The 10173-nt window shown below is 45.3% G+C and overlaps 1 protein-coding gene across 8 annotated transcripts in view; it reads left to right on the top strand.

Moving 5' to 3' along the window:
• Positions 1 to 10173, top strand: part of LOC147008144 (uncharacterized) — a 36319-nt gene that overhangs the window by 22369 nt on the left and 3777 nt on the right. Inside the window, exons 12-18 of one of the 8 annotated variants that reach the window (XM_085865471.1) lie at positions 1 to 52; positions 2684 to 2845; positions 2946 to 3032; positions 4823 to 4893; positions 5013 to 5069; positions 6287 to 6485; positions 6808 to 9637. The exon at positions 1 to 52 is cut by the window's left edge and continues 126 nt beyond it. The gene's annotated coding sequence lies outside the window, so the exon portion shown is untranslated. Of the gene's footprint in view, positions 53 to 2683; positions 2846 to 2945; positions 3033 to 4822; positions 4894 to 5012; positions 5070 to 6286; positions 6486 to 6807; positions 9638 to 10173 lie in introns of those variants that run through there. The other 7 variants (XM_085865470.1, XM_085865472.1, XM_085865469.1 and 4 more) reach the window with 7 other exon arrangements.

Genomic DNA, 10173 nt, shown 5'->3' with positions numbered 1-10173 from the left:
GATTCCATCAACATGAAGAAGGACGAGGAATCTGGGGAGCATGAAGTAAGTGGTAAGCAAGATATTGGATTACCTACAGTGAGGTGTTAAAGTTTGAATGAGTTGACTTAAATCGATGCCACGATTTCTCAAATCACAAATTCAAACACAAATTTATTATCTTATTTAATTATTTCAGAGAAACTTGCTCTCCCTCATGCCCAGACTTATCCCCTCTCGTCTTCGGTTGTCCTCCCCTTCCTCCCGCCCTTGGTTCACTGAAGCTTGTGGCGAGGCAGTTGTCCTGAAACAACTTTCCTTCACCTCATGGAAGGCAAATCCAACTGAAGGTAATCTCAGTTCCTTCCACAAAGCTCGGAACAAGTGTGTGTCTACCCTCAGGAGAGCCAGAAAACAACATCTTTCTAATCTCAAGTCTGAACTCTCAAAGCTCTTCCAATCCTGGGGCATCTCTTTAAGTCTGTTTCTGGTGTATGTTCCCCCTCCATCCTCTCCCTTACCTCAAATGACTGCACAGCTGACACATCACATGAAAAGGATGAATGCCTGGACTCTGTGTTTGCTTCTAAATCTTGTGTCCCAAACACATCGCTTTCTGAACCCACCTTACCTCGTCGCACCCAGCTGTCCCTGGACTCTGTGTCCTTTTCTCCTGACAAGGTGGAGATTTGCTGTCAAACCTCGACTCAGATTCTGCAACCGGTCCAGATGGCATCAGTCCACGTGTCCTAAAAAACTGCTCTCCTGCTCTTGCTCACCCTCTCTCCGTTGTATTCACCCTCTCATTTGCTCAAGGTCATCTTCCATTTGCTTGGAAATCAAGAAACATGACCATTCTGCATAAGAAAGGTGCAAAAACAGTTCCCTGCAACTACAGACCAATCAGCCTTCTCCCAATCATCAGCAAGGTCATGGAATCCATCATCGCTTCAGACATTAAATCCTTCCTCTTCTCCAATGGCTTGATTTCCGATCATCAATTTGGTTTCAGACCAGGTCACTTCCCTGGATATGCTGCTTCTGCTTCTCCCAACAATGGATGGAGGTCCTCAATGCCAGACATGAAACCAGAGCCATATCCCGAGACATATCACGTGCATTTGACACGATCTGGCACCCTGCCCTGCTCACCAAACTCTCTTCCTCTGGTATCCAAGGCCATCTCCACTCATGACTCACAGACTAAATCTCCTTTCGCAATCAACGTGTGGCCCTAAATGGAGTTCTTTCATCCCCTCCTCCTGTCCAGGCTGGAGTTCCTCAAGGCAGTGTGCTGGGTTCTGTTCTTTTTCTGGTTTTCATCAATGATCTCTCTGGAAAATCCTCTTTATCTCTTTGCTGATGACTCCACCCTCTGTCATACCGTCTGTCATCCCTCAGACCGGCAAGCAGCACATTCTTCGCTCTCTGCAGATCTGGATAAAATCACAAACTGGTCCAACACGTGGAACATGTCTTTCAATCCGGACAAATCTCACACTCTCACTATGTCTCTCTGAAAGGACCGTTTAGAACCCCACCCCCCCCCCATGCACTTTCTCAACAATCCTCTTGAAGAAGTCCTTTCTTTCAAGCTTCTGGGTCTCACTATCTGCCATGATCTTTCCTGGGAAAGCCACATTTCCAAATTGGCCTCCAAAGCCAATCGCCTACTGGGAATCCTCCATCGTGCAAAGTCCTTCCTCGGCCCACCTGAGATCCTGACAACTTACAAAGCTTTCGCCGGCAGCCTGATGGAGTTCTGCTCTCCCCTCTGGGTTGGTGCTCCTGCTTCTCACCTTTCTCAGCTTCAAGCTGTGGAAACCAAGGCATTTCGGATCATTGGTGTCTCTCACGATGAGGCTGAGTCTTTGGGCCTCTCACTCTCTCACCGCACGCAAGTCCGTGGTCTTTCTGTCTTCTACCGTATCCTCTCCGGTCTCACCCCCCTGCACTGTATGTTATATGTCCCCCCCCCCCATATTTCCACAGGGCGCTCAAGGTCTGCCAGCAACCCCCTTCTGGTGAAACCACCAAAATCACGAATCTCTGCTCACCTTCACTCTTTCATTCCTCTTTTTTCCTGCCTTTGGAATAAACTCCCACACTCTCTTCGATCCCACTCTTCCCTCCAGGTCTTCAAAACAGCTGTTCACCACCATATTTTGTCTTCCCCCACCCAAAACCACGATCTTTTCTACCCACGCTAATCCACCCCAAACCCAACTCTGTCAAATTCCCTGCTTTCCTTCCTGAAAGTCCCTGTAATGTCCACCTTGTTTACCCCGTGTTCCCCGCCCCATCCCTCTCCCTTCCACACATCTCCTCATGTCTCTGTTCCCCACTGTTTTGTCCTTCCCTCTCCCACTCCTCTTGTCTCCTGCTCCCCTTATACGTTGTGTCTTCGCTCTCACACGACCCTCGACATTCTTTACAAATATATATATATATATATATATATATATATATATATATATATATATATATATATATATATATATATATATATATATATATATATATATATATATATATATATATATATACATATGCCCATATTCTTTATTCTATTGCACTGTAGTTATTCTTGATTGACACTGTGATGATTATTGAGTTTATATGAAACAATCATTCAATCATCGCTGCATTATTTCTCTCATATCCCATAAGCATTGTTGTGAATCTCTGTTTGTGCCTTTATCAGATCAGGAACTGGGAGGTCATCTCCATAATTGGAGAAGGAGGCCTTGGATTGGTTTACCAAGCAAAGAACATCAACACTGCAGTGGAGGTACAAGGTTGTGGTGGACTTCATGTCTTCCTTTCACTTTCTGGAACAGCTCCTGGGAGAGCTTGATATGACACGGTAACAGGGACACGTGGAATAAAGAAGGGACAGGGAGATTCTCCTGCATCTGAATTCGTCTCCTTTGTTTCCGTCGATCTGAAAGATGCTTTTTCTTTAGACTTACAGGTCCCACGTCATTCCTGCGGAAGATTTCATCATAGATATCGGTCGAGCACCTAACTTCCACTGGACTGAACAGTTTCTGGTTTGGACACCACTGATCGGCCGGATCTGTATTCGAACATGAACCAAAATCGCATCGGCTTGTTCTTGTCACTAAAGCAACTCAACAACCAAGTTTCGTCCAAATCCGTGCACAACTCTTTGAAATATCCTGCTCACAGACAGATAAACAAAGAAGAAAGACGTCACGATGCAGAGCATGACACCTTGCAAAATCCCGAAAGCAAATTTGACCGAAAAAAAATAATTGGCGGTTGAATTCAATGACCAAAGAAGCAAATCCTCTTCAAATTTCAGAGTGGGGTCATCGTTGGACACAAACAAGGGAATGAATGAACAGGGAGAGGAAAGACAGATGATGGGATATTGTGCACACATCATGGAGCAACATGTCTGGTTGCTGATTCTCATCATGGTTCCATCAGCATGGAACATGCTGATGGTTGCATTGTTGCTGATTCGCAGTCGAGCTCCCCCTGGTCTCTCACCTCTCCGACCACCTCCTGCTCCTCCACTACATACAAGTTCCTTCGAGTTAAACTTAAAGTCCACACCTTCCACACTCACCTCCACTCGTTTGTTCCTCTTTTCCATGGGCACACTTGGTCCACCTGTTGCCTGGTCGGAACTAGGTGGGCTGGTCGGCTGGTGGGCCACTGCCACTTCGGGCTTAGGAATGACTGGTCTCGTGACCCGACCGATCGAACGAGAGGCTATGACGTGGACCCATCGGCCTATCACGCACACAACATGTGTTGCTACAAGTGAGCACGACCGGTTTCCCAGGAAGCATGACAGCGGAGTTTCTCCAATCTTCGTTTCATCAAACGTCGCCTCCATAACTCGATGCCACAAGATCGTCTTGAAGCTTCATGTTGACGTCACTGGAGAGTGATGTCCTCAACGCATTCAATCATCGGTCGTCCGTCCACAAAGAGTGTTTGACCGTTTTTACAAAAGACGTTTCGAATTCTCAGTTTCTGCGAATTCCGAGCTCAAAGCCATTTCAGTATGTTTGTACTTCTTGTTGGACGTGCGGACAGTTTGCTAAAATCTCTTTATCCTGCAGTTCTCCCAGGATTCCATTGAAACTTGCTTCTCCCCACTCAATTTCCATGTTGCGAAGTCAGCATCTGTCGCAAAAAGTCATCTTTGTCCATGGAATCTCGTTCATAGTTCAAAGGATTTCCTCTTCGCTGCCAGACCAACGAATGATTTTTATTAAATAATTAATTTTGTACTGACAATATCAGAATTTTTATTCCGATCAATAAAGCATGCTATACGTCCATTATATGACGGATTGTCATTCGTTTTTGTGCTGATGCTAAATGTTGTCGTCAAACGACGTATAGAATCCACCATAATCTCGTGGACAGGTCGCCGCTGCTCCTATGGTTGGCAGTGAGTGTCCCGGAATCAGAGGCGGAAAGAGAGTGGCATTTCTGGATGTGGGAGAATTGAATGCTCACAGCCAGTCGGTCTCCCAGATAGCTCAGAGGAAAGAGCACTGGTACGGGTCACCAGGGGGCCCGGGGTCGAGGGTCAAAATCTTTACATATCATGATATCTCAAAAATTTGTGGACGAGTGATGACAAACCGAGGTGGATGAGTTGATCAGGTGACACGAACAAGCCGATTCGATTTTGGTTCGTTCTACTTTGTTCTGTTTTACCAAGTGTCGCTCCACGAGTGATTTTTCATTGTTTTGTTTATCGTTCCTCTACTTTATCGTTCCTCTTCTCGTGTTTTCTCAAAAATGAATGATCTCATTGCCTGTGCCCTTGTATGTCTACGTTCCATGTGTGCAGGTTCACTCTCTCACCAACTTGTTTTCCGGAAGACATTTTCTTTAGTTGATGGGTGGCACGTCATGAAGCAGGTGAGACGAAAGAGCTTTCAGCTTCAGTGTGATCTTGATGTGTTTTGAAACTCGAAATTGAACGATGTTAACAATCACAATCTGTGTCCATGATTTAATATTTTATCTCTTCCTTCCAGATGGTTTCTGCTTTTGCTTATGTCCACAGCGAGAACATTGTGCATCGGGATATCAAGGTAACCCACTTGTGCAACACTGCAATGAAAACCATATTTTGTTCAGCACGGCAAGGATGAAATGGGGGTGGGAAGTGGAGAGGGTGGAAAATAATAAAATTTATCTTGTTGGGTGATGATCAACAAGGGGGGAGGTGGGGTTTGGGGCGCTGTCACATTTTCACCCTTTTTGTGCCCATCGCACAATTCATTAGACCTCAAATATAGCTCGAAAAGATGTCAAAATTAAATATCCATTTCAGGTCAGGTTTCAGTCTGTGATAAACAGAACTACTCACTGTGGGAGTGTGTATTTAATTATTTTTTTAATCTCTATTCACGGTTACATTGTGAACGTTGTTCCACAATCTCAAATCCACTGATACACGCCGTGTTACGGTCACCTGTCCATCAATGCTCTTCCATCTCAACCTTCTCCACCACATTCCAGTTATTACCTTATGAGAGGTCTTCTACTCCACCTCATGGGATTATCCACAAACTTGATTACAAAGCAATCCTGGACTACATCGAGAAATTCCTCACCTGCCCATTCCCTGTTCCTCAAACCCAATCTATTCCTGGCAAATTAAAATCACCCGCAATCAATCCATCCTCTTCCCTGACCACATGCCTTTCGGAATTCTCAATGAACCTTTCTTCCGTCATACCAGGACCCCGATACACGTACCTACAACTATTCTTCCATCGTCAATGTCTATCCACACAGAACCCTCCACGTCAATTCACTCCTTCACATCATCCCCTACTCTTGCCTCAAGCTCCTCCATATTATTGAATTAACTTCTGACATTTGTGGAGAATGTTTTTTTTTTTTTAACTTTTCTCTTCCTGGAATTTTTACCTGGAAGGTGTGGGAGGTCCACAAGAGCTCCGCATTGTTGTTGTTGTTTTGGTTCTTGTTGGGGACGATTTTTGAAATGTTCACCCATTGGTCGGACAGCTGCCTGACCACGCCCACATTGGTCACTTGACTCCACCCACCATGGCACGAAGGCAGAATTATATGGCCGCCATCTTGGTTTTATTTTGGGCCTAACGCATTAGGCCTGTAGGCCTTTGCTGACTCCACACTGACTGGGTTTTTGGTTTTTTTTTTCCTGCCTACTCTTCTCATTCAAATTTGGATTTTTATTTTAACACATTTTATGATCAAAGCTTTGATGGTTATTAATATAATGATTTGTGTTTGCTCTGTCTCTTGACAACGTGCTTAGCGACGATCAGATGGCCGCGAAGATCATCGACTTTGGCTTTGCTACATTTTTCAAGCTCGCTGAAATACTTTATGAGGTCTGTGGCACACCTGGCTACATGGCCCCAGAGATCTCAGAGGATGGCTATGAAAGTCCCCCAGCCGACATGTCCATAAAATTATTTCTTGGACTGGAATTGAATGGATCTGACATTAAGAAAGTGAGTATTGTTCACTATGGTGTCATGATAATCATCACAAAGACATTTCATCATTATTATGTGCTGAGTTGCCTTTTTCAACATGACCTCTCTGATTTTTGATGTACGAAGTGCTACGAAAGGACTTGGCCGGAGATAACGGAATGTGAATAACTTGTAGGTAAAAGTGGATTAAGTTTGTGGAGAGAATCTGCACAGGAGATTGACAGTGCTGAGAGTGTCAGGGACACCAGTGAGAGTGTGCTAAGTGTGCTAATTTTTTTCCGTGTTTAACCGGATCTTCTTGTGGCGTTTTGTTCCTGTGAATGTCCTACTCATCAAGGATAAGAAGACGGTTTTGGATGGGGGATGATCTGAGATGGTGGTGAACAGCAGTCTTGAAGACCTGGAGGGAAGAATGAGATTCAAGAGTGAAGGAGAAGAAGAAAGTGGTACGGGAGTTGAATTCCCGAGGAAATGGAGCAATAGCTCGGTTGGCATTAATGGGGAGGTGGAAATTCCTCCTGAGGAAATGCCCCACTGCATGACATATGAAAAAGTGCTGTGACGTCACTGGTACCCAGAGGATTCCGGGAAATGACAGCACCGGAAGTGCTGAACTATACGTAAAAAAAGTTTGACTGAACTGCACAAAAAGAACCATCAAGTCTCTGAGTTGACTGGAATTGTTGAGAAAGTTCCTTCTGTAAATCATTCCGGTCTACAGTGATGGAACTCTACCCCGTGCAAGTCTTAGGTACGTTTGGGCACCTAATCCGAACCTGAACCCAAAGCCCTAGCCAAGTTCCATCTCATAACTGCCCCCATACCTGTCCCCTTCTGAACAGAAAACTCTTCCGGTGTGACATTCTCTCTTCAGGTGGAGAAACATTTCACAATCTGTCCTTACTTTCCAGGTGGTTCCAAGAATCGACTCCACATTACTGACGCTGAAAAACTGACGATGGGCGTTGCCATGATGCAGGCTGGCAACCTTCAGAGAAATAGCTCCTCAATATGACCTCATCTTTCCCCTCTCAAACGTCTGACAATCTTGCCCTACTTTCCAGGTGACTTCATCAAATGACTCCACAGCTGCTGACCCAGAACTCCAATCATCGAAAGTTCTTAATTTCCTCTCTAACCCTCTTTTCTGATCTTTTCTCGATATTTATTTTATGGCCGCCATGATGCAGGCTGATGGCCGTCAGATAAATTTCTCCTCAATATGACCTCACTTTTCCCCTCTTCAATGTCTGACAATCTTGCCCTACTTTTCAGGTGAATCCAATAAATGATTCCACGGCTGTTGACCCTGAACTCCAATCATCGAAAGTTCTTACTTTCCTCTCTGACCCTCTTTTCTCGATATTTATTTGATGGCCGCCATGATGCAGGCTGATTGCCATCAGATAAATTTCTCCTCAATATGACCTCACCTTTCCCCTCTTAAATGTCTGACAATCTTGCCCTACCTTCCAGGTGACTTCATCAAATGATTCCTTGACTGCTGACCCTGAACTCCAATCATCCAACCTTCCGACTTTCCTCTCTGCCCCTCTTTTCTAGATTTTTCTCGATGTAGAACATTTCTCGATTTTCTTGTAAATGAGACCAAATTCACCTTCCCAAGTTTCAGCTTAAAATTCACTTTCAATCTTCCTCCTATTTTTCTCTTTCAGGTAAATTAAATTTGGTGAATGTTTTGGGTTCAGTCTTTCAGATTTTTTCTGCCCTGACCGACCTAAGATTTCCCAGTCATTGTGTCGTAGTTCAGAGAGCCGTCCTCCCATTCTGGTCAGGAGGTAACGGCTCAAGCCGATGAAGCCTTTGTCGCTCCTGTGTGAAGCGGGGCCATCGCCGTGAAATATAAAACACACAGGAAATGGCGCTCTGTGCTGAGGTGCGGCGGTGATAGTCATTGTTCACCCTCGATTAGGCAAAGATCCCCGGGGGGTGATACAGCACACACGGTAAGGTCTGCACCGCAGTTGTGTGCTTCACCTGAGTGTAAGGTGGATCATCTGGTGGAGGTAGTCGCCCGAGTGGAAATTTTCACCCAACTGGTCGGGATCTAACCAGAGTGATATTCATTTTGAGGCCACTCTGATTGGACCTGTACTTGTTGGGTGACCATCCCCATCTTCATTTGATAACTATCTGTTGTTCCTCCACGTTTATAAGCTTTAATTTAGCACAGCGTACTTTAATGTACAAAAATTAAACGACAAGAGTGGAAAATTAAACTTTCCAGCCATCCCGACTTTAAACAATATTTTATCTTCTGCCAAGGAGTGAACCACAAGAACCAATTCTGAAGGCAACGGCCGATCGTCCAAAAGAATGGTTTCATTTTTGACAACTGCAGGACGATGCATCAAGTATGGTTGGGAAGAATAACTCTGGACTGTGGAGGATCAATCAGAAACAGCCGTCGATGTACCCAGGGTGTCCCCACTCCTCCCCACGTGACTTGAAGCACACCTCACGGTACAGAAGGGTTCCAAGGCCTTCACATTCAGTGTTGAAGATTTCCTTGTGGGCGTCCACTTTCACTTTGATAAATCAGTCAAGAGAAAAGGCGAATTGAGGGAACTTGACCTTCACCAACAGTGATGTGAGAAAAATAATCAACAAGGAATCAGGAACTCAGACACAGGAGAAGGTCATTCGGACCATCATGCCTGCACTGCACCAACACCAGATTAAATATATCCAATCAGCTCAATGAAGCATCCTCTTCATCTGCACTAATAAATGTCAGAGTGTGTCAGTAGGTCATTCAGTCAGTCAACCAGTGAGTGTGTGTGTCAAGTCCTTAATTCAAAAACCATGAAACCAAGCAGCCCGAAAGTTTGCATGCATAAGAAGGGAACTCCAAGGGAGTGCGTGAGTGTTTTGGTTGATTAAAAAAACCCTTTTAAAGATAATTAACGGCCTTATTTAATTATATCCTGAATCAGGCGCATCCTCGGACACATTATTCAGGAAGAAGGAGAGAGGAGGCTTCGGGTGCAGCAAAAGGGAGGTGGAGGGGAGTGAGATTTGTTGACAGTTGATAACAGATTGAAGAACAGCTTGGGGAGAGGGTCGGATGAGGAAGAGGACAAAGAGCTGGGTGGTGAAGGGATTAGAGAGGCGGAAAAGGGAAGTGGGAGATTGGAGGAGGTGAAGAAATGAGCTGGAGGAAAGAGGGTGGGGGAAGGAGACAACTTTGTGGATGTGAAGGGGGACAGCTTTGATAAGGGGGAGTGAGGGGGAGGTTTGAAAGGGAGCGGTGAGGGGGGACAATTGAGCGGGAAGAGAAAAGTTTGCTTTGAAGAGGGAGGCGGTGGGTGATTTTCGAGGGAGGGGTGAAAAGGAAGCTTTGAGGGAGAGAGATGAGAGCAGGCAGGTCATGGGGGAAGAGGGAGAATGGAGGGGTGTGGAGAGAGGAAGGATGACACTGCGTCGAGGTATTGTGGAGATGGGAGCGAGTGGGGGGAGGAACAAAAATTGCGGGGGTGAGAAGAGGGGGAGATGTGATGAAAGGATAGAGAGAGAGAGAGTGTACGAGATATCGAGGAGTGTGCTGAATGAGAGTGTGTTTGAGATATCGAGGAGTGTGCTGAATGAGAGTGTGAGACATTTGTGAGGTTGGAACGGAGAACGCAGATGTTTGAAAACCACACAGTTTGGGATCCCAGAGGAGGACCTGTTAGTAAGGCTG

The sequence above is a fragment of the Eptatretus burgeri genome, chromosome 21, assembly GCF_056783735.1.
Source record: "Eptatretus burgeri isolate ZD-2024b chromosome 21, Ebu_testis_v1, whole genome shotgun sequence".
Classification (NCBI taxonomy): domain Eukaryota; kingdom Metazoa; phylum Chordata; class Myxini; order Myxiniformes; family Myxinidae; genus Eptatretus; species Eptatretus burgeri.
Note: the sequence above shows the minus strand (reverse complement) of the source record. Positions and strands in the feature narration are given on the sequence as shown.